Source organism: Pseudophryne corroboree, chromosome 1 (assembly GCF_028390025.1).
Source record: "Pseudophryne corroboree isolate aPseCor3 chromosome 1, aPseCor3.hap2, whole genome shotgun sequence".
NCBI classification, from domain to species: Eukaryota; Metazoa; Chordata; class Amphibia; order Anura; family Myobatrachidae; genus Pseudophryne; species Pseudophryne corroboree.
The window spans coordinates 956954801-956975266 of record NC_086444.1 but is presented as its reverse complement, the minus strand read 5'-3'; positions in this window follow the sequence as shown (position 1 = coordinate 956975266).

Below are 20466 nucleotides of genomic sequence, written 5' to 3'. Positions count from 1 at the left end.
CGATCCCACTCATAAGATTACTAAGGCCTTACAGGTATTAAGTACTAGGGCTTTGGAATCAAAAGCTATAACAAAGAAAGAATTTGACTACTTGAACATTTCCGAGCCATCAATTCCCACGTTGTATGTTCTCCCTAAAATCCATAAGGACCCCCTCCACCCCCCAGGTAGACCAATCGTGTCCGTATGTAACAGTCTGATTAGCAATTTATCAGCTATGGTTGATTACTATCTTCAACCTCTCGTACAGAATACTAAGGCCTTCTTGAAAGATACTGGTGATACTATGAGGAAGATCAACCAGTATAAATGGGAAGAGGGGGATTTTTTGTGTACAGCTGATGTCTGTACTCTCTATACGATAATAGACCTTGAAAAAGGGTTAACAGCAGTTTCGTACTTCTTAGATATAAATTCCCTTAGTGATGTTTTGAAGCCTTCATTTTGGAGAGCATTACATTTATTTTATTGAATAATTATTTTATTTTTGACGGCACTTTTTACTTACAGAGGGTGGGCACTGCCATGGGCACCAGGTTCGCCACCAGCTACGCAAATTTGTTCATGGCCTAGTGGGAAGACTACCAGATATGGCATGATGGCAGGCTGGTGGCGGGCCTGGTGTCCTTGCAGCGCTATATAGACGATATCTTTTTTGTTTGGCGAGGGGATGAGGAATCACTCAATAGCTTTTGTGAGGACTTAAACCTCAACACTATGTCAATTCAATTATTGTTCACTAGGAGTAAAAAGGAGGTTTCTTTCATTGACTTAAGTGTTTACATTGATGAGGGACAAGTGAACACCAAGACATACAGGAAAATAATAGATTCCAATAGTTTTATAGAAAAAGACAGTTTGCACCGTGCAAACTGGTTGGATGGCATTCCCTTCAGCCAATTTGCAAGGATCAAAAGAAATTGTACTAATACACAGGTATGTGATCAACAGCTCATTGAGATGTCTGAAAGCTTCTTGGAGAAGGGGTACTCCTCTGAATCTTTGGATAAAGCTAGGCTGAAAGTTGCAAATATAGAAAGACCTTGCTGAAAACTAGGAATGACCCGAAACCGACAGATGAAAGGCTCAAATGGGCCTTCATCAGTCAATATAGTACTTCTTTTAAAGGGATTGAACGTGTGATCAGGAACAACTGGAATATTTTGAAACAAGACTCAGTCTTGGGATTCGTGCTCCCTGTGAAACCTGTTTTCATCTATAGGAAGGCCCCTGCTCTAAAAAATCAGCTAGTGAGAAGCAGCGTGGAAACCAATCCAAGACAGAGTATTAGAACCAAGGGTTTCCATCGCTGCAGTGATTGCTTGATGTGCAGAACTGTTAAATCACCCTCTCGAAAGGTAACGTAATTTAGGGTTAACGGTCATTCATATCCCATAAAGGAGTTCATAACATTCCACTCAAAAAATTTAATATACATTTTGGAGTGTGCATGCGGGCTCTTTTATGTAGGAAAGATGACCAGATGTGCTAAGATTAGATGGGTGGAGCATATTTATAACATCAGAAAGGGTTTAGATACCCATACCGTCTCATCACACTTTAAGAAACTTCATGATTCAAAAGAGTGTTCCCTAAAATCTTTTTGTGGGATCCAGTTAATTCTCCCTAAATGGAGAACTAGGGATTTAGAGAGATGGCTGTCACAAACAGAAATGAAGTGGATTCACCGTTTGGGAACCCTTGCGCCTGGGGGACTAAATGGTGAATTCGAACTCAAATGTTTTCTGACTTAGCATGCCTTTTTACCTATCTTGCACACTGCACTTTTTACTACATGCACCTTTGTGAGCTTTTCATATATAAATATTTCTTGCTCATTTGTATTTTTTTCCTTTTTTATGTTTTTTATGATGGACTCATTTATGGGGACTTTTAATGTGGATCGGGCTATTGCTGAGCCGTTTTATGGAAATATATTAGAAGATCACAGTTTGCACCAGCCGAAGGCAAAGAATTACGACGGTGGAATGCAAACATTACAACTTCCGGTGAGCGGTGAACCGCATCGGATACTTCCGCTTCCGCTTTGGGAACTTGGTGCGCAAGCGTGAGGTCACGGTGGCACCGAACAACGGTAAATGCTTTCAGCTGTGTGCCTCTCATTAAGAGGGGATAAATACTGAGGACCTACTTCTGCTAGCCATGCTTCTGACGAAGGACGAATCTCGTCCGAAACGCGTTAAGCGTGGCTATTGTGATTGGACTCCATCTGCTACCTTGAGGGGCTTTTCTGCGGTGACGTGGTTTTGGGCATCAGGAGCTCATATTTCCACCTATCTCTAACATCTGGCACCCCAGGATTCCCCAACTAAGGACTACAGCTGTTGGTGATATGCCAAAGGAGCTTGTTGTGACATGCTGTTTTTAATCTTTGTTTCTGTAAGTGCATTCTGTTAAAAATAAATGTGTCATTTTTAAGAGATACTGCACCATGATCAGCTTTGTTTAAAGTGTCCCTTGAGCAATTCCCTTATACAAAAAGGGAGAGGTGACACATATTTTGCAGGCTCAATATTGCATACAGCTGCCTACTGACGAGTTCATAGAGGGAGCAAAACTAATGTATGATTTTATACAAGGAAAATTTTGAGGACATCTCCCTCCTTTTATGGTGAATCAGTGTATTCAGTTCACTTTTCACACAGTGGTGTATAAAATACAATTCATGGTTTCTAAATAGCGCTACTATTGATGCACATTTCTTTGTCACAACCGAGGTTATATTACAAAGTATTGAGTTAAACTTTTTGATTGTCCAAATATTTATTTACCGCAAGAATATACAAATAAATTGTTTCAAAATCATACAATGTGATTTCCTTGTTCTTTTTTCATATTCTGTCCCTCACAGTTGAAGTGTACCTATGATGAACATTACAGACCTCTCTCATCTTTTTAAGTGGGTCAACTTACACAATCGGTGGCTGTCCAAATACTTTTTTGCCCCACTGTATATATCTATATATAATGTGTATATATATATATATATATTGTTTGTACTGGCTGGTGCACTTTGTTCACATGCATCTATAAACCCTGTAATCCACGCAGTTTAAACCAAGCTGCATGTTTAAACATAGAAAATAAAGAACAAAACAAATATATATATATATATATATATATATACAGTATATATATTTAATATTTGATATATTGTTTTTACTGGTTGGTTGGTTGGTAGGTTGCTTTACCTTAGTGTATCTTTGTTCACATCCAACTGTGATGCACTCAATGATCTGTGACCTGATGAATGGATAATGATCAGTTTAGAGAAGAGCACCAAAACACTAGTCCAGCAACATCATCTACTAATTTCAATTCTCAATGGCATAGTTGTTTTAAGTAAGGACATCTAAAATAAAAATCCAATATACAGTGTTAAATAAAAAGACACCTCTTATAAATGGACAGTCTGGTGCAGAAAAACATAAGAAAGCAAACATGCCATAATTACATGCAGTTCTGCAACAGTTAGTGAGGCATCTTCTTCTGCCTCTCATGATAATGCAAGACCTTTTCCCCTAGAAGAGGTGTAGAAACACTGAAAACCACTAAGGCAGTAGTACAAACTGTGTGTTCAGAAACAGAATTGTGTCACAGATCCCTGAGGAGAGGCTAAATATGTCGTTGAGTGCTATGTGTGAGCCTGACCTTTCTGATACTGTACTCACAGAGAAGCCACCTTCTACCATTTCTACTCCCTCTGCAAATGTGTGGGATGAGCAGCAGAAGTATAGCTGATGATATAGAATTGAGGATGCCACTGTTGCAAGAAGATGAGGGGGATATTTCTGTAACTGACACTGAAGCTAATGAATATGTTGAGAATGAGGATGTTGTTTCTGTAACATTTTAAGCATTCAGCTACAGCATAAAGGAGATTGCAGCAATTGCAAGAACAGTTTAATATGCCCTGCAATCAACTGAAGCAAGATATTGTAACAAAGTGGAACTTTACACTTTATATGCTACTTCGGATGGAATAACAGCAAAAAGCCAACCATAGCTATCAACAACAATCCATGAAATTGGGATAGAAGATGGAATGTACCTTAACAAAGTGAAGAGTACTTTCTGCAGGGCCGAAACTAGGATTGCTCTCGCCCGGGGCAAGACAGCAAATTTGCGCGCCCCCCCCCCCCCCTTCCCCCAGGGAAATAAATAAATAAAAAACATAAATTAAATAAAATAAAATAAAAAATGAAAATAAAAAAAGATAATTATAATTAAAATACAATTATATATAATCCCACACGTTACACCACAGAAGAGCTACTTATACACGTTACACCACAGTACAACAGCTTATACACGTTACACCGCAGAGGAGACACTTATGCACACTACAGCACAGAGGAGCCGTGTATACACATTACATAGATTGTATAGGGGGCACACTGACACACATATGGTGCAGGTCCCAGGGGAACACTGACACCCACACACAGACCAGGAGCCCACTGACACAAAAACAGATTGTTTATGAACACATTGACACACACACAGGGTATAGAGACCAGATGCACACTGACACACACACAATGTATATACGGACCAGATGCACACTGACACACACACACACACACACACACACTGTATAGGGACCAGCTGCACACTGACACACACGCACACACACACTGTATACGAACCAGATGCACACTGACACACACACTGTATAGGGACCAGATGCACACTGACACACACAGACACTGTATAGGGACCAGATGCACACTGACACACACACAGACACACTGTATAGGGACCAGATGCACACTTACACACACACACACACACACACACACACACACACACACACACACACTGTATAGGGACCAGATGCACACACACACACACACACACACACACACACACACACACACACACACACTGTATAGGGACCAGATGCACACACACACACACACACACACACACACACACACACACACACACACACACTGTATAGGGACCAGATGCACACACACACTGTATAGGGACCAGATGCACACTGACACACACACACACACACACACACACACACACACACACACTGTATAGGGACCAGATGCACACTCGCACACACACACTTTATAGGGACCAGATGCATACTGACACACAACCACACACACACACACACACACACACACACACACACACACACGTTGTAGAGGGGAAGCTGTCTGGCAGAGAAACATACCTCGTAAATCTCTTCTCCTCTCTCTGTCACAAGTCGGCTCCAGTTCCCCCTCGTTCAGAGGCCACGCTGCTGCACTGTGTCCCTCCCCCTGTTCCCAGGCATGGGGGAGGGCTGTGTGCACTGCTCAGGGCTGCCGGAGACTGTGAAAGTTCCCCTATCTGAGGAGTCTGCAGCGTGAGTGACAGTGACTCATTCACTGTCACTGACTGCAGCCAGCGTGTTCTCTCATCAGTCCCACGCGCATGTGTTCAGCCGCTGCCAGACTCATTTCCGTCCTCTCCTCCCTCGATGCGTGTGACAGCATCGCGCACGGTATCCTCATGTAATTTTGCCTATGGAACAGCCTCCCTAGCGCCCCCCCCCCCCTCGTTCCAGCGCCCGGGGCACGTGACCCCCTAGCCCCCCCTAGTTACGGCCCTGCTTTCTGTCTTGTACAAGGTGCTCAAACCCTTTGAAGTAGCCACCTGTGAAGTGAGTTCTGACACTGCTAGCTTGAGTAAGGTGATTCCCCTAATTAGGCTGTTGGAAAAATCAGCTGGAGAAATTGAAGGAGTAGATTAAACTAAGCAAATTCACAAGGTATGCTGGACTTGTAGATCAAGTCCTTTATTTGCTTTGCCAGGATCCACGGGTTGCTAATATCTTAAAAATCTGATCACTTCATTTCAGCAACTATGCTTGATCCTAGGTTTAAGTTGTATGCTGTGTATCTCTTTCCAACTGACCCAGATTTTAAGAGCTGCAAAGAGTTACTGGTGAGCAAATTGGCAGCTCAAGTGACACATGGCACTATGATGTCTCCTTATTTAGTTTTTTGAGCAGCAGCCAAAACAATTCAGCTTTCGCAAAAGACGCAGTGGTGATGCAGAAAAGTCAACACAACATTTTGACATCTGGTTGGGTCTAAAAGAATTGCCCAACATTAGTGACTCATCTAAGATAACTGATACGATCACCATCCAAAGAATGATGGAGGATTATTTTCATGACACGGTACAGATAGGCATGTCACTGTTATGATCTGGGGATTACATCTGGATGGAGTGTTGCAGAGAACTGGGTACTAGCAGGTGATGAATAGGTAAATTGACACGAAGAATAGTGGCAAGCTTGACACGTAGTCAATCTTCTGATGATAACCCCGGATGCCTGGGTGAAAGACTCGTAGAGTAACACTCAGCAGGTCTTCTTGCCTATAAGAGATGCTTTGTCCATAAGACTTTATACATCTATTCTTTATACGCTGTGTAATCACAATAAGAAATATGCATACAAAATATACATCAATAAACAAGAATAAAATGATAAAATTCCAAGGAGAGTGATAGTATCAATTATTTGTTTTCTCCTTCATATACATACTGTCCATTAAAACAAATAATTTAATTCCTATGGCAGTATTAAATAGTTTGGAAATTGTAACTATTTGGTAAACTCCCATACTGTATCCACCTCCAAAGAATGAAGACAGTGTATTTTATTTAATTTGTAACAATGGTGTTCACAGCGGCTGTTTGTATCCAAATAATATCAATATTAGCTGATATGCACATTGGAGCTGGCTGTATATAAAAGTGCTGCAATTGCCGGCGTCCCAGCTAATCAGTTCATTTTATCATTTTGTTGTTGTTTATTGATGTACATTTTTGATGCATATTTTTGATTGTGATTACACAATAAATGTGATATTATATCATTATGGGCCTTCCTAATATTAATTCTTAATCTTAATACGTACTTATTTCTGAGGACCAATGGTTACATAAAAAATCTAATATATCTATGTATATCTATATCTATCAATCTATCTATCTATATATTTATTTATTTTGTTTGATTTTTTTGTTGTGATTTAAGTAATAAGCACATTAATCACTTATTTATTGTCTTTTCTATCAGCCTAATAGGGGTTCTAACCAAACCTTTAATTACGTGCAGCTGAGGTGGATTTATGCACTCTTAGAGTGTGAATATTTATTTCCATCTATATTTTGTAGAATTATTTATCACAGTGCGAGGAGTGTCAGTGTTGGAGCCTACTGTAGAGCTGTTGCCTTTAGTTGATTGGAAACCCCAGTTTTGTGGGGACTGAACAAACCAAGCACTTCAGCCATAAAAGTGGCAGTCCCTGTCGCTGAAGTGCTTTGATTGTTAAAGTGTGCATGTCCTGTTTAATATCCAACATAAGGGTGGGTGTAAGGGCCCAAGAACAATTCCATCTTTCACCACCTTTAATTTCTACCACTGCTGTGTGGCAATGTTTCATAGATGTGCTATAAATGTTTCATAGATGTGCTACACTGCCATGTTTTGTGCCACTGCTCTGTCACATAGTAATCAGCCAGCTCGCTGCAACCTTTCTCGAATAATGGTGAAAACAATATTGTGAGCTAAGAGGTGGTCAAAACTGATTGAAAATGACTAAAAATTAATGTTATTGAGTTAATAATACTCTAGGAACAAAAAAAAAGCCCAAATTATGTAATTTTAGCTTTTTATGTCAATTTAAAAAAAAATCCTAATCTAAATCCAGTCATGGTGGTTTGGCAATTCAAATCCAAAACCGGACAAGGAATCACAGCCAAATCCAGACAAAAAGTGGTTTGGCACATACTGTATCTCTAATATCAACTATCAGTAAAGTAAAAAATACAACATAAAATGCAACAAACCATTAAATGAAATATATGAATGTTGACACCAGATGAGTCACAGCACAGTGAAAACTATATCTAATGTTTTATAATTCTCAAACTACAAAAGCTAAAATGAGCATTTGCTATTATCCTTCATTGTGCTGTTGTCTAATCCTGTTTTAATGAGACTTTATAAGAGGTGATAAACTAAGCCAAAGTAATTATAAAATAACTTCAGTGAAGGCCCACGCTGTATTTTGTAATCTGAAAAGTGATTGTGTTAGAAAAGACTTCATAGGATTAACCACAAGAACCATAAAAATCAAAGTGCAAATAGACATGTTTCATTTTCTTTCAAATATTTTATGTATCGCAAAATAACATGCACATCATAAATACATGAATAAGAATTCAATTCAAACGAAATTACAAAAAATTGCTTTTTTTTTTAAAGATCATATCTAAATTGCAATTCCGCTATTGTTTCTATGAAAATATTTAGCAATTTCAAGCACCACAGGTTGTTCAGCAAAGCATTTTGACATTAAACAAGCAATTAAATAACCCTCAGAATGTACTGCAGTAAACAAAAGATGCAATTCAGCGATCCTAATCATTTCTGTAATTGCTAGATTAAAACTAAATTACTTTTAAAAACCTCTTGTAGCGCTTGTATCGCATATCGTGTAACATATAAATTTAAACATTAAATAGAATACAATGCATAAATCAGTGGTCAAACTCCAGAAGTGACATGTGGTTGTAAAACAAAAAACATAACAGAATGATGTAATTTGTCCCTAAACTGTGTTGCAATGTTAATAAATATCCGTCAGGGTGTGGTACCCTGCAGTGCCGTAACTAGGCATTTTAGTGCTGTGTGCAAGAAACGACATTGGCGCCCCCCCATGTAAGATGGGGAAAGTGCGCGACGTAGGCGCGTGAAAAAATATATAGGGGCGTGGCTTCATGGGGAAGGGGCGTGGCCACAAAATAATAGCAATTCATACTACGGTGCACAGTAGTCTCCATTATTGAAATTACGCTGCACAGTAGCGCCACTACACCAGGTAGAGCCCCTTTTATACATTACAATAGACAGCATCCCCCGTTTTACACATTGCGGCAGCCAGTCCCCCTTTTTACACATTGCGGCAGCCAGTCCCCCTTTTTACACATTGCGGCAGCCAGGCCCCCTTTTTTACACATTACGGCAGACAGCGTCCCCTTTATTACACATTACAGCAGACAGCATCCCCTTTTTTAACATTACGGCAGACAGCGTCCCCTTTTTACACATTACGGCAGACGGTGTCCCCCTTTATACACATTGCGGCAGCCAGTCCCCATTTTTACACATTGCGTCAGCCAGGCCCCCTTTTTACATATTACGGCAGATGGTGTCCCCCTTTATACACATTGCGGCAGCCAGTCCCCCTTTTTCACATTATGGCAGCCAGTTCCCCTTTTAACACATTACGGCAGCCAGTCCCCCTTTTTACACATTGCAGCAGCCAGGCCCCCTTTTTACACATTGCGACAGCCAGGCCCCCTTTTTACACATTATGGCAGACAGTGTCCCCCTGAGAGAGAGATAGAGAGAGAGAGAGAGAGAGAGAGATACTTACCATCTCCCCACTGACAGGCTCCTCGTGCAGCTCCCTCGGTGCAGGCAGGTGAGTAGGAGGAGGAGGGAGGGGGACTGGAGCCGCAGCAGCGCTATTTCATTAGTAGTAAGCACCGCTGCAGCTGTCCCCTCTCCTTCCGTATTGGCTGCCCGGCGCTGCTGTGGATGCTGGGATGGAGGAACCGCATCCCAGCATCCACAGCAGCGCCGGGCAGCCAATACAGAAGGAGAGGGTACAGCTGCAGCAGCGCTTACTACCAATGAAATAGCGCTGCTGCGGCTCCAGTCCCCCTCCCTCCTCCTCCTTCTCCGCTGCCCGGCGCTGTAGCTCTCCTCCCCACTGCGGCGGCGGCGCACGGTGCAGACTTCAGAGGTGGCATGTAATGAGTCAATTTGACTCATTACATGCTGCTGGCCGTGCGCCCTCAGGGCAACTGCGCTGTGTGCCAAGTCCACTTGGCACACACGTAGTTACGGCCCTGGTACCCTGCCGTTGTGAGGTATCATTAAGTTGTTCCCACTCATAACCTATGACCCACAGTTGCAGAGGAATTGTGGTTACAAGGGTTAGGCAGAGTTTGCTGTGACAGCCTGGATGCTGTCATGAAGACTTGACCTGGCTTGTGGATAGAGCAGAACAGTTTCCCAGTGCAAATGAGCTGATATAAGACTCCTCTTGAGGAACCTTGCTGAGGATTGGACCTTCAGGCCACTGTATAGAAAATCTGAAATTTGAGCCCAGGTTGCTGTGCCATGCCTATCAGGGGTAGGAGTGATTTGCTAAGGTGCGGAAAGACAACTGACTACCATATACTGATAGCGCGGTAGCGTAACAAAATAACCTCAAACGAACGAAAAACGAAGAAAACATTTCGGTGCTGTTAAGGTGGAAGTTATCTACTGCCCTCTTGTGCTGTCACGTCTAGGTCCTGATCACAAAAGGAACATAGACACAACCCTGATATCTCCCAGCAGATCCTGAAGAGCCATCTTAACTAGAGAGGCTGTGAGGGAAAAAAAATGTACCTAGCTGGTTGGGGCTTAGTGATCCAACATAAGGGTGAGACAGAAATGTTACAGCAGCCTCCATGAGAAGCTCAGTACCGTGAAGGCTACTAACATCAATTTGGTCATAAAGAACCCAGAGCCGGCGCTAGGAATAGGCAAACTAGGCAAATGCCGAGGGCATTTGGTATGCCTAGGGGAACAAGCAGGTTCTGCTGATTAAAATGATATGCAGCATGCCTATATTCTGTGTGTGACTGCGGCTGTATCTGCACATGAAATGTTATGTTACAGTGTATTCCTGGAAATCAGTGAGGTGTAACATACAGATGGAGCCACACTAATTGTGGCTCCGTCTGTGGCTGGGCACGCCTATAGCCAAGAGCATCTCCATCTGGGGTGCACGTGTGATGGTGACGCGCTCCATTCACTAGAATGGGAAAGCATCTCTGTGCATTCCGGCGGGGCTAGGCGGATGGATCACCTAGTCACGCTAGGAGTTCGTGTGTGTGATGGAGCCGCACTAGATGAGTGAGTGCTCCATCTGTATATAAGGTAAAGTGGTACTACTGTGTGATGTAATGTGAATCAGAGACACCATCACTTGATAAAATGTGAATAAAGTTGCACTACTGTGTGGCGTAATTTGAATTGGGGGTACTATTGTGTAGTCATGCCCCTTCCAAGCATGAACACACCCCTTTTTGGGCTGTATGCTGAATGTGTGCACTGTTCCTATTTAAAATATACTGCAGGGGGTAGGAACATCAGAATGAGGACTGCTATGGGTGAGGGGTGATGGTGCTGGGAAAAGGGTGCAGGGTCAGATGCAGAACTAGCGACAGTGCTAGGGGGCACCAGCCAAAATCTTGCCTAGGGCATCATATTGGTTAGGGCCAGCTCTGAAAGAACTGTTTATTTCATTATACAATAGCACATACTGTACCTCTGGTATCACGCATTATTAACAAAGCTGCAACACACATTACACTAAGGGCCCCAACCTGCTGCACACAGTGACCCCAATTATCTGACTCAGGCTGCCACCATTAAAGTTATTCTATATTTGGCAAAACACCTTGGACCTTGTTCATTCAGGTTCAAAACCCTTACATTACAGTATTTCAAATTGTGTTTATTGAGTGCTATAGTTTCTGTTGTGTGGTGCACTGCATTAATGTTTGCCTTACAGATAGCAGGATAGGATTACTAAATAAGAATAGTAAATAGTGAGAAGACTAGACAGTAGCTTATTTGTTTTAGAAAGTCTGTTTGTAAGAAGGTAACATTATTGAATTAGGGGAACAAGGCAATATATTCATAGGCAGTTTTTGGTTTCTGGAAGAAGTTGTTATCTAGGATTTACTATAGGAGGTAGGAATAGAGGATGGATAATAGAAATATATGTAATGTCAACAAGAAACACTAAATAAATGTGATAATTTGCTGTTCAAATATTGACTATTCAAATGTGTTGTCTTTTGTAAATATGTGCGTAGAGGCTTGAGTATGTAACAGAGTTTCTGTACACACCAGCAGATGCCTTACTACTACGAACAGTCCAGTTACTTCACCAGTGGGATGGAATTCTTGAAGATAAAGCAGGTACAGCTGTACTCACTGTTATACACACTGGTAGATGGAGCAGAGCTTTAGTGGAGTAGGCAATTACACAGCACACTAGCCAGAAAGTACCAGCTCAGGATGCTTGAATCATTGTGGATGAGCTGGTAAACGCAAGTCTTGCTGGAGTAAAGTAGAAGACTACTGCGTCAATATGAATTTAGAAATGTAATAAATGGTAATGAGGTATTGCGGGAAATTAATTTTTTTTATACATTTCTAGTAATTTTGGATTATTTGTAGATCCAAAATCTTTACCTTCCTCTGACAGCCATGTGCATACTGGTACTTATAGCTCTACAAGTGCCAACATGCCAAAGCAGAACTGTGCAGCTGCATACACAACAACACAATATTGTTGCAAATACTGTAGGTAGGAGTAGTTGTTCCATGGTTCATCCTGCCCCTGGCACCCTTACTGTTATGGACCTTCACTGACACCTATTGTAATGTGAGATGGGATGTCTCTTAAGCATTTGATGGTTAAAGTACACTATGATATCCATTAAAATGTCGACAGTCAATATATCACCACTGGATTGTTGACATTGACATTATGTTCACGTTATGCATGTTGACAGTCAAAATTACAACATAGTATATTAGTGCTAAAGTTAGTTTTAGATCTCTAATAATATCAGAAATATTCTCAAAGTTGTCATTACTCAGGAATCCAACTATTCTTTAAATAGACAGCTTTGTGCATCAGTCAGGTACATTTTCCAATCATACTGCATCAGTTAGAAAACCATAAAAACTACAATTACAGTAGGCCAAATAAAATACAGTCCTGACTTTACTTTAGTCTTGCAAATTTTACTAGATCTTAATGACTCTTGAACCAGTGGCGGATCTAGACTTAACTTTTAGGGGGGGCGGTTTAAGAACTATGACTCCTCCCCCTAATCATAGCCACTCCCACTTAGTAATGCCCTTCCCGTTCGCTTCTAAATTTCCTATTGTTGCCATTACTAATAAAATGTTGCCAGTTAGTGGAGAGAACCCTGCGCACTGGTGATACAGACTGGCGAATCGCCATTCCTTCCATCAGGGGTGGTAGAGGCTAAGACAGTAGGGCAATTTAAACATGCATGGGATAGACATAAGGATATTCTTACAAAGAAATAAGGATCAGATAAGGTTAGAGATAAAAAATAATGTAAAAAAAAAAAAAGGGGCAGACTAGATGGGCCAAGTGGTTCTAATCTGCCGACAAATTCTGTTTCTACAGCACACAGAATGAGCCGAAATTCACATTATAGCACACTGTATGAGCTGAAATTCACATTGTAGCACACAGTATGATCCAAAATTCACATTATAGCACACTGAATGAGACGAAATTCACATTGTAGCACACAGTATGATCCAAAATTCACATTATAGCAAACTGTATGAGCCGAAGTTCACATTATAGCACGCAGAATGAGCCAAAATTCACGTTATAGCACGCAGAATGAGCCAAAATTCACATTATAGCACACTGAATGAGCCGAAATTCACATTATAGCACACTGTATGAGCCGAAATTCACATTATAGCACGCAGAATGAGCCAAAATTCACATTATAGCACGCAAAATGAGCCAAAATTCACGTTATAGCACGCAGAATGAGCCGAAATTCACATCATAGCACACTGAATGAGCCGAAATGCACATCATAGCACACTGAATAAGCCGAAATGCACATCATAGCACGCAGAATGAGCCGAAATGCACATCATAGCACGCAGAATGAGCCGAAATGCACATCATAGCACGCAGAATGAGCCGAAATGCACATTATAGCACGCAGAATGAGCCAAAATTCACGTTATAGCACGCAGAATGAGCCAAAATTCACGTTATAGCACGCAGAATGAGCCAAAATTCTCGTTATAGCACACTGAATGAGCCGAAATTCACGTTATAGCACACTGAATGAGCCGAAATTCACATTATAGCACACTGAATGAGCCGAAATTCACATTATAGCACACTGAATGTGCCGAAATTCACATTATAGCAGCAGAATGAGCCAAAATTCACATTATAGCACACTGACTGGGCCGAAATTCACATTATAGCACAATGTATGAGCCGAAATTCACATTACAGCATGTAGAATGAGCCAAAATTCCCATTACTGTGGAGATGTGCCCTGTACTACGGGGCACATCGTTGCAGCGGCGGGTGTCCGGTGCAGGGACCAGATATTTCCCTGCACCGGACTGTCGGCGGCGGGTAGCGGCGCAGCGGCGCTTTGAACTTGGCTCCGCTTGGGCCGCCAATGAGAAGCGCCGCCGGCGTCTTTTCAAACCCGGCGCCGTCAGCGAGCCAATCGCGGCTCGCGGGGCGCTGGCCAATCGGAGGTGGGCGCGGTGAGCCAATCGGCGCTCGCCGCGTCATGGGCCCCGCCCCTGGCATCTGACGTCAGACGCCGGGCGGGAGCGAAAGAAGAAGACCGCGCGCGGGAGCGCGAAGGAGGAAGAAGACGCCGGGCGGGAGCCGAGGACGGAGGGCACGCGGAAGAGCGTCAAAGAGCTCGGGTGGCCGCGGAAGAGGCCAGAAGACTCCAGGCTCGGCGAAGGAGATGTCCAGCGGCGGCTGGACGCGGCAAGGCGACGGCAGCGCCGCTGGCCAGGACGGGCCAGCGGCCGAAGATTGAAAAAGTGCGACGGAGAGGTCACCAGGGGTGGAAAGTAAGAGAGCTGATGAAGCTCCCCCCTGGTGCCTCTCCCAGCGGGTCAGGTAGGCCCTTCTCAGGTGCCCCTGTACCCGCTCCTCCCTAGACCACCGGGTGTTCAGGCATTAGGCCCGTGGGCACAGTCAGGCCCTTCCGGCCTGTGGGCACGTAGTCGGGCCCTCCCGGCCGTAGGCACATTGTCGGGCTCGTGGCCCTGTTAGCCGGGCGCTAGGCCCGTGGCCACATTTAGTCACCCGTGGCGCAAGATAGGCGGGCATTAGGCCCGAGCGGCAATCCAGGCAATAGGCCTGTGGGGACATTAGAGGGCATTGGGCCCTAGTGTATTTTGGCCAATTAGGGTAACATAAGGTGACCCTGGGCACCAGGCCCAGGTCACCCAACGAGGGACAAGTTAGGCGGGCACTAGGCCCGTGGGTGAAGTCAGGCCTACGGCCCGTGTGCAGTTAGGAGGCGCTAGGACCAGTGAATAAGAGTTCCCCTGAGGTGAATAAAGGTGGCACTGGACGATAGGCCCAGGCCACCCTGAGGTGTTAGGTAGGCAGGTCCGCTTGACCTGAGCCCCTAAGAAGAGAGTACGGAAGGTGGGTGAGCTGTGCGGCCCCCACTACCGGGTGTTCTGAGTCGGGTAACTAAAGGGATAGCACCGTGGTCGTTGCTTGCACTGTGTATCGTAATGTATGTTGTTACCGTGCGGGGCAAAGTGTGAGCTTGTTAAGTGTGTTTAGTTTTGTTGCACCACACCCACAGAGCTAGTTTGAGGGCTCTCCCGTTGTAGTTAGTATAGGGGTGTGACACTAGGCTAGAGTTAGGCCCTGCAAGGCTGTTTGCTTGTTTGTTTGCCTCCTTACAGGGACTTGTAAGAGAAGAAGACGTTCGCAGTGCGGAACTGACGGTGAGTAGCATCTGTGTGCGTTTGTCCCTTGTCTGTCCCCGAGCGCCGGAATCGGGATTGCTCACGGACGTGAGAATCCCCTTCATCACACTACGTGCGAGAGCGCGAGTGTGTGAAATCTGGGTGGCTGAGGCCTTGTGCCAGTGATGACCTTTCACCCAACCGGTGAAGGTCGCTGTCACCCCCGGGGTATCCCCTCTTCCGGTGGAAGAAGGGTGGATACCTCCCTTAAGGTAGACCATTTTCTCCTCAGCTCGTTCGTCGGTCAGCTCCGAGAGGGAATCGCCGTGTCCGGATCCGACTGAAGATTGCCAGGTCCGTTGAAGGTTCTGGTACCTGAAGGTGAGAGAGAGCGGCGCCTGGTGAGTACCGAAACTACACCTGCACGGCAGCAGGCACCACCACACGCACCGCCGCACCTCTTACATTACAGTACACTGAATGAGCCAAAATAATGCAGGGACATATACACTTTAGTTAGGAGAAGAGGGGGGAGACATGGAACACAGGCACTTTAGCTAGGAGCGGAGGGGGAAAACATGGAACACAGAGGGGGCACACACGCACACTTACTTTAGTTTGGAGGGTAGGAGACATGGCATACACTGACAGTGTGTGACACCTGCTGCAGCCAGCAGCATGAGGAGTCGGATGGAGGCCGGGTGCCGCCGCGGCATTGGGAATGAGGTGGAGAGCGGTGCAGCGCGGCAGGGGACGGGGAGAGAGAGAGCGTCCTGACGCGCGTACAGGAAGGAGGGGGCGTGGTCAGAACAGAGGCCGCTCAGCCGCTGTATGCGCGTCAGGATGCTCTCTCTCTCTCCCCTTCCCCCGCCGCGCTGCACCGCTCTCCACCTCGTTCCCAACACCGCGGCGGGACCCGGCCTCCATCCCGGTGCCGGTATGTGTAGGGGGGGCGTTCGCCCTAATCGCCCCCCGCTAAATCCGCCACTGTCTTGAACAACCAGTATTTAATATGAAAAAATTAGTTAAGTGATAGAAGCCATTGCTTTGGAGCAATGTTTTACTTTGCCAATTACGCATTTTCCTTTCTGGCCCTGCAGTGAGGATAATGGTCATGAAGAGCATGTACATGCAGGTGTTTCCTAGTAGCAGAATGTAGAAATGTACCTACAGTATGATTGCAGAGATGACAGATAAACATATTTGTGCTAAACTAAGGGACAGATTGTGAGTTGGATGCTACAATGTTGATGTTGCATGTAGTTGAACAGTTGCTATTGAGATGCATAGTCTCATAAATATCTTGAAAATGTATTGGGTGTTAATGGATGGTGTCTGGGATTTGACAAGGAAGTGCATGGAGATGGACCATCTTATGGGTATGTTATGGAAGTGTTGCAGTCTTGTTCCTGAAGTTTTTGCAAACTCAGATGCATACTCCCTCACATTGGATGCCATGCCCTGATGGAGAATGCACGTAGCATGGTGCTAGTGTAGGTTTCCATGATGCGACCAATGGTTGGTTTAAAGACACACTAAGTGGTATTTCAGCATCTAAATATGCTCAAAGTGGGCTTCTTAGTCCTTGTACATTCAGATGCATGGCTGTACACCAGTGGCAGGCTTTCAGTGGTATTTGCACAAAGTCCCCGAAATCAAAAGCCTTATATGGATGCTGCAGCACCCAACTCGGACCCTAAGTGTGCTGCACACTTACATATTTTGCTATTAGAAAATTGATAGTTAATAGACATAAGGTTGACACTGATCTCTATTTACAGCAAGCTTAGTTCTCCGTAATTGATTTCTCCTCTTCCATTGTTGTTGCTACTCAATAGTAGCAATCATATATATGGCTGGGAAATTTGAATACAGATCTTCCCTTTTAATGGGTCTTTTGCAATGATTGATAGAGCCAGACAGCACTGTTTAACCACAGGGAAGTGATGATCAGGGCTGTAAAGCTTGTAGAATAAAATTTACACCATTACTCATAATTGTTTGGCTACAAAGTGTGTTGTTCCCTTAGAGTTTATGACTGTTGTTATAACTTGTGTCATGGAGCAAGTAATATATTATAGCAGACGTGACTGTGCTGAATAACCATACCCATGTAGAAAGATTGTAAACATTCCTACTTATAAATATTGTATATCTGTGCTGTAAGCGTTGTTTCCACTTTTGTGTTGCTTGTGGATTTCCAAATGTAATGATAAGTTTTATAGATTTTATGGGACTTCCAATGTACTACAATGATCAGTGTATTAATTAAAGGTGTGCACTTGACCATTTTTAGTGATTGTGGTTCATTGTCTAGTTTTGGTTTTGCAAAAATGTCATAACTGGTTATGATTTTGCATTTTTTTCAAAAAGTGAAAAAAAGCTAAAATCACATAAGTTGGGCCTATTTTTGTTCCTGTAGTATTAACCTCAATAACTTTAATTTCCAATCCTTTCCATCAATTTTAATCACCTTACAGATCACAATATTGTTTTTATCCAGTTTAGGCCAAAAGACTGCTTAGAGCTTGCTGGCTGAGTCAGTGACAGTGAGGTGAGGCCTAGTAGCAAAAATAAAATAAAAACTACTTTAAAAAGATTGATTAATTGATTATGGTGGGGAACTGAATGGTCCCCATTTTCCATATTTATGAACTCAACATACACAAGTTGTACAATTAAAAACAGCAATTCTTTTTTATTTTTTTGCAAATGACAACTCACAGCAGTGAATCGCCTTACTTATGTTTATTATGTCAACAATAAAAGACGAATAAATAAAAAGCTTGATTGATTGTGGTCATAGGCGTGCACAGCTAATTTTATTAGGTGGTGCACAGCAGGGGGGCATGTCTAGCACCACCTTTTGGGCGTGTCTAGCCCCACCCAGGGACATTTCTAGCACTATTTTACATTCTCTCAGTAAAATCACATGACTTAATTTAATTTCTCCCTAGTTCCTAATAATAAAGTAGATATAATACACCCAATAAAAATAAAATAAAACATAATGGTGTGACCACCAGCTGGTACTGACTGTCCACTACAGCATAACCCTGAGTCCTAGCTTCTGCAGCACTCTATCACTACTTACACTTCCCCAACCTATCCCTGACCCAGTGGCGGAACTAGAGAGTGGTGGGCCTAGGTGCATATGCACCACCCACCCCTTGCACCCCAAGCACCCACACCCTACACGGTATGAGACAAATTCACATTATGCGACATGGTATGAGCTGGAATTCACATTATGTCGCATGGTATGAGCCAAAATTCACATTATACCACACGGTATGAGCCAAATTCACATTATACCACACGATATGAGCCAAATTCACATTATACCACGCGGTATGAGCCAAATTCACATTATGCCCAGAGCCGGCCCTATTTGATGCCCCTAGCACCACCACTACAGATGTAGTCAGCCTCATTGTTGTCGCAGTGCGTACCCACGAGCATACGTATCACGGCAAGCTGCACTGAATGTTGTGTTGTGAATAGCTGCAGCCACTGTTTGCGTGAATATGCATGCACACATCATAATTGAACACCAGTTCTTTTAGTCTCATCCTGTATTTTTAATGACATCTATTCTGTGCCTCAATAGTCAGGGAAGATGCACAATGCTAGACACACTCTGAGCAATGTATCAGAAAGCCTTACACAGGCAGAAAGGTGACACATGTAATAAAGATAGCTCTAATATGCATGCGCACACACACACACACACACACACACACACACGCGTGCGCATTGTCAAATGCACTGACACACACACTGAAACAAACCTTACCTTCTCTTTACTGGCCGGGCACCATGGGGTGGCTGCTGTTAGAGATCCACCTGCACCAGCAAGAGAAGGCAGGGCTGCACACAGATTGCCAGGCCCAGGGAAAGCTGGGGGTATGGCCTAATTGCGGACCCCCCATGGCCACGCCCACTTTTAGAAAGACCCCTCTAAATCAGCAGGAACTGCCCATCCGGGTCAGGGAGAGGAGGTGCATGGGACTTCAGCCAGTGCAGAGCAGCAAGCTGGGCTCAGTGGCAGACCGCAGTAATCACCACTCCACTGTGCAGCAGCAGGCATGGTGTGTGTAGGGTGCCGCACATTAGGGGGTGCCTGTGCGCACCAGGCACCCCCCCTGCGCACGCCTATGATTGTGGTAGGCATTGGCAACTGTGTGGTCCACTAGGGAATACACTGATGTGAATGAACTTTTCTCTGTGAGACCTATCAGCAAAAAGACAATAAAAGAAGACTCAAAATAAGATTGATTGATTGATTGATTGTGTTAGGCATTGGCACCCTTATGGTCCACTAGGGAAGAGATTGATGTGAAGGCCTAGGGTCAAAAAAGACAATAAAAGAATTAAAAAAAGATTGATTTATTGATTAATTAATTGTGGTAGGCACTGGCAAATAGTCCTTATTTTTTGTAAGGTGAGGCCTGCGGCAAAAAGACAACAAAAGAAGAATAAAAAAATGATTTATTAATTGATTGTGGCAGGCAACTGTATGGTACATATTCTATGTGAGGTGAGGACTAGTGGCCAAAAGACAATAATAGAATAAGACAGTCACCAATGCCCCCAAAATGTAGCCCATACGTAAATTAGAGCTATAGCCAATAAAACTATCCATGCAAAATGATCATCCCTAATGCCCCCCAAATTACAGCCCATTTTGAAAAGAAAAGTTGTGCAAGATGGAATTGTCCTTGATCCCTCCCGTATGCTTTTAAGTTTGATATTAAAAATAACATGCACAGTTTAACAAACCAAGCACTTCAGCAAAAGGGACTGACACTTTTATGAGT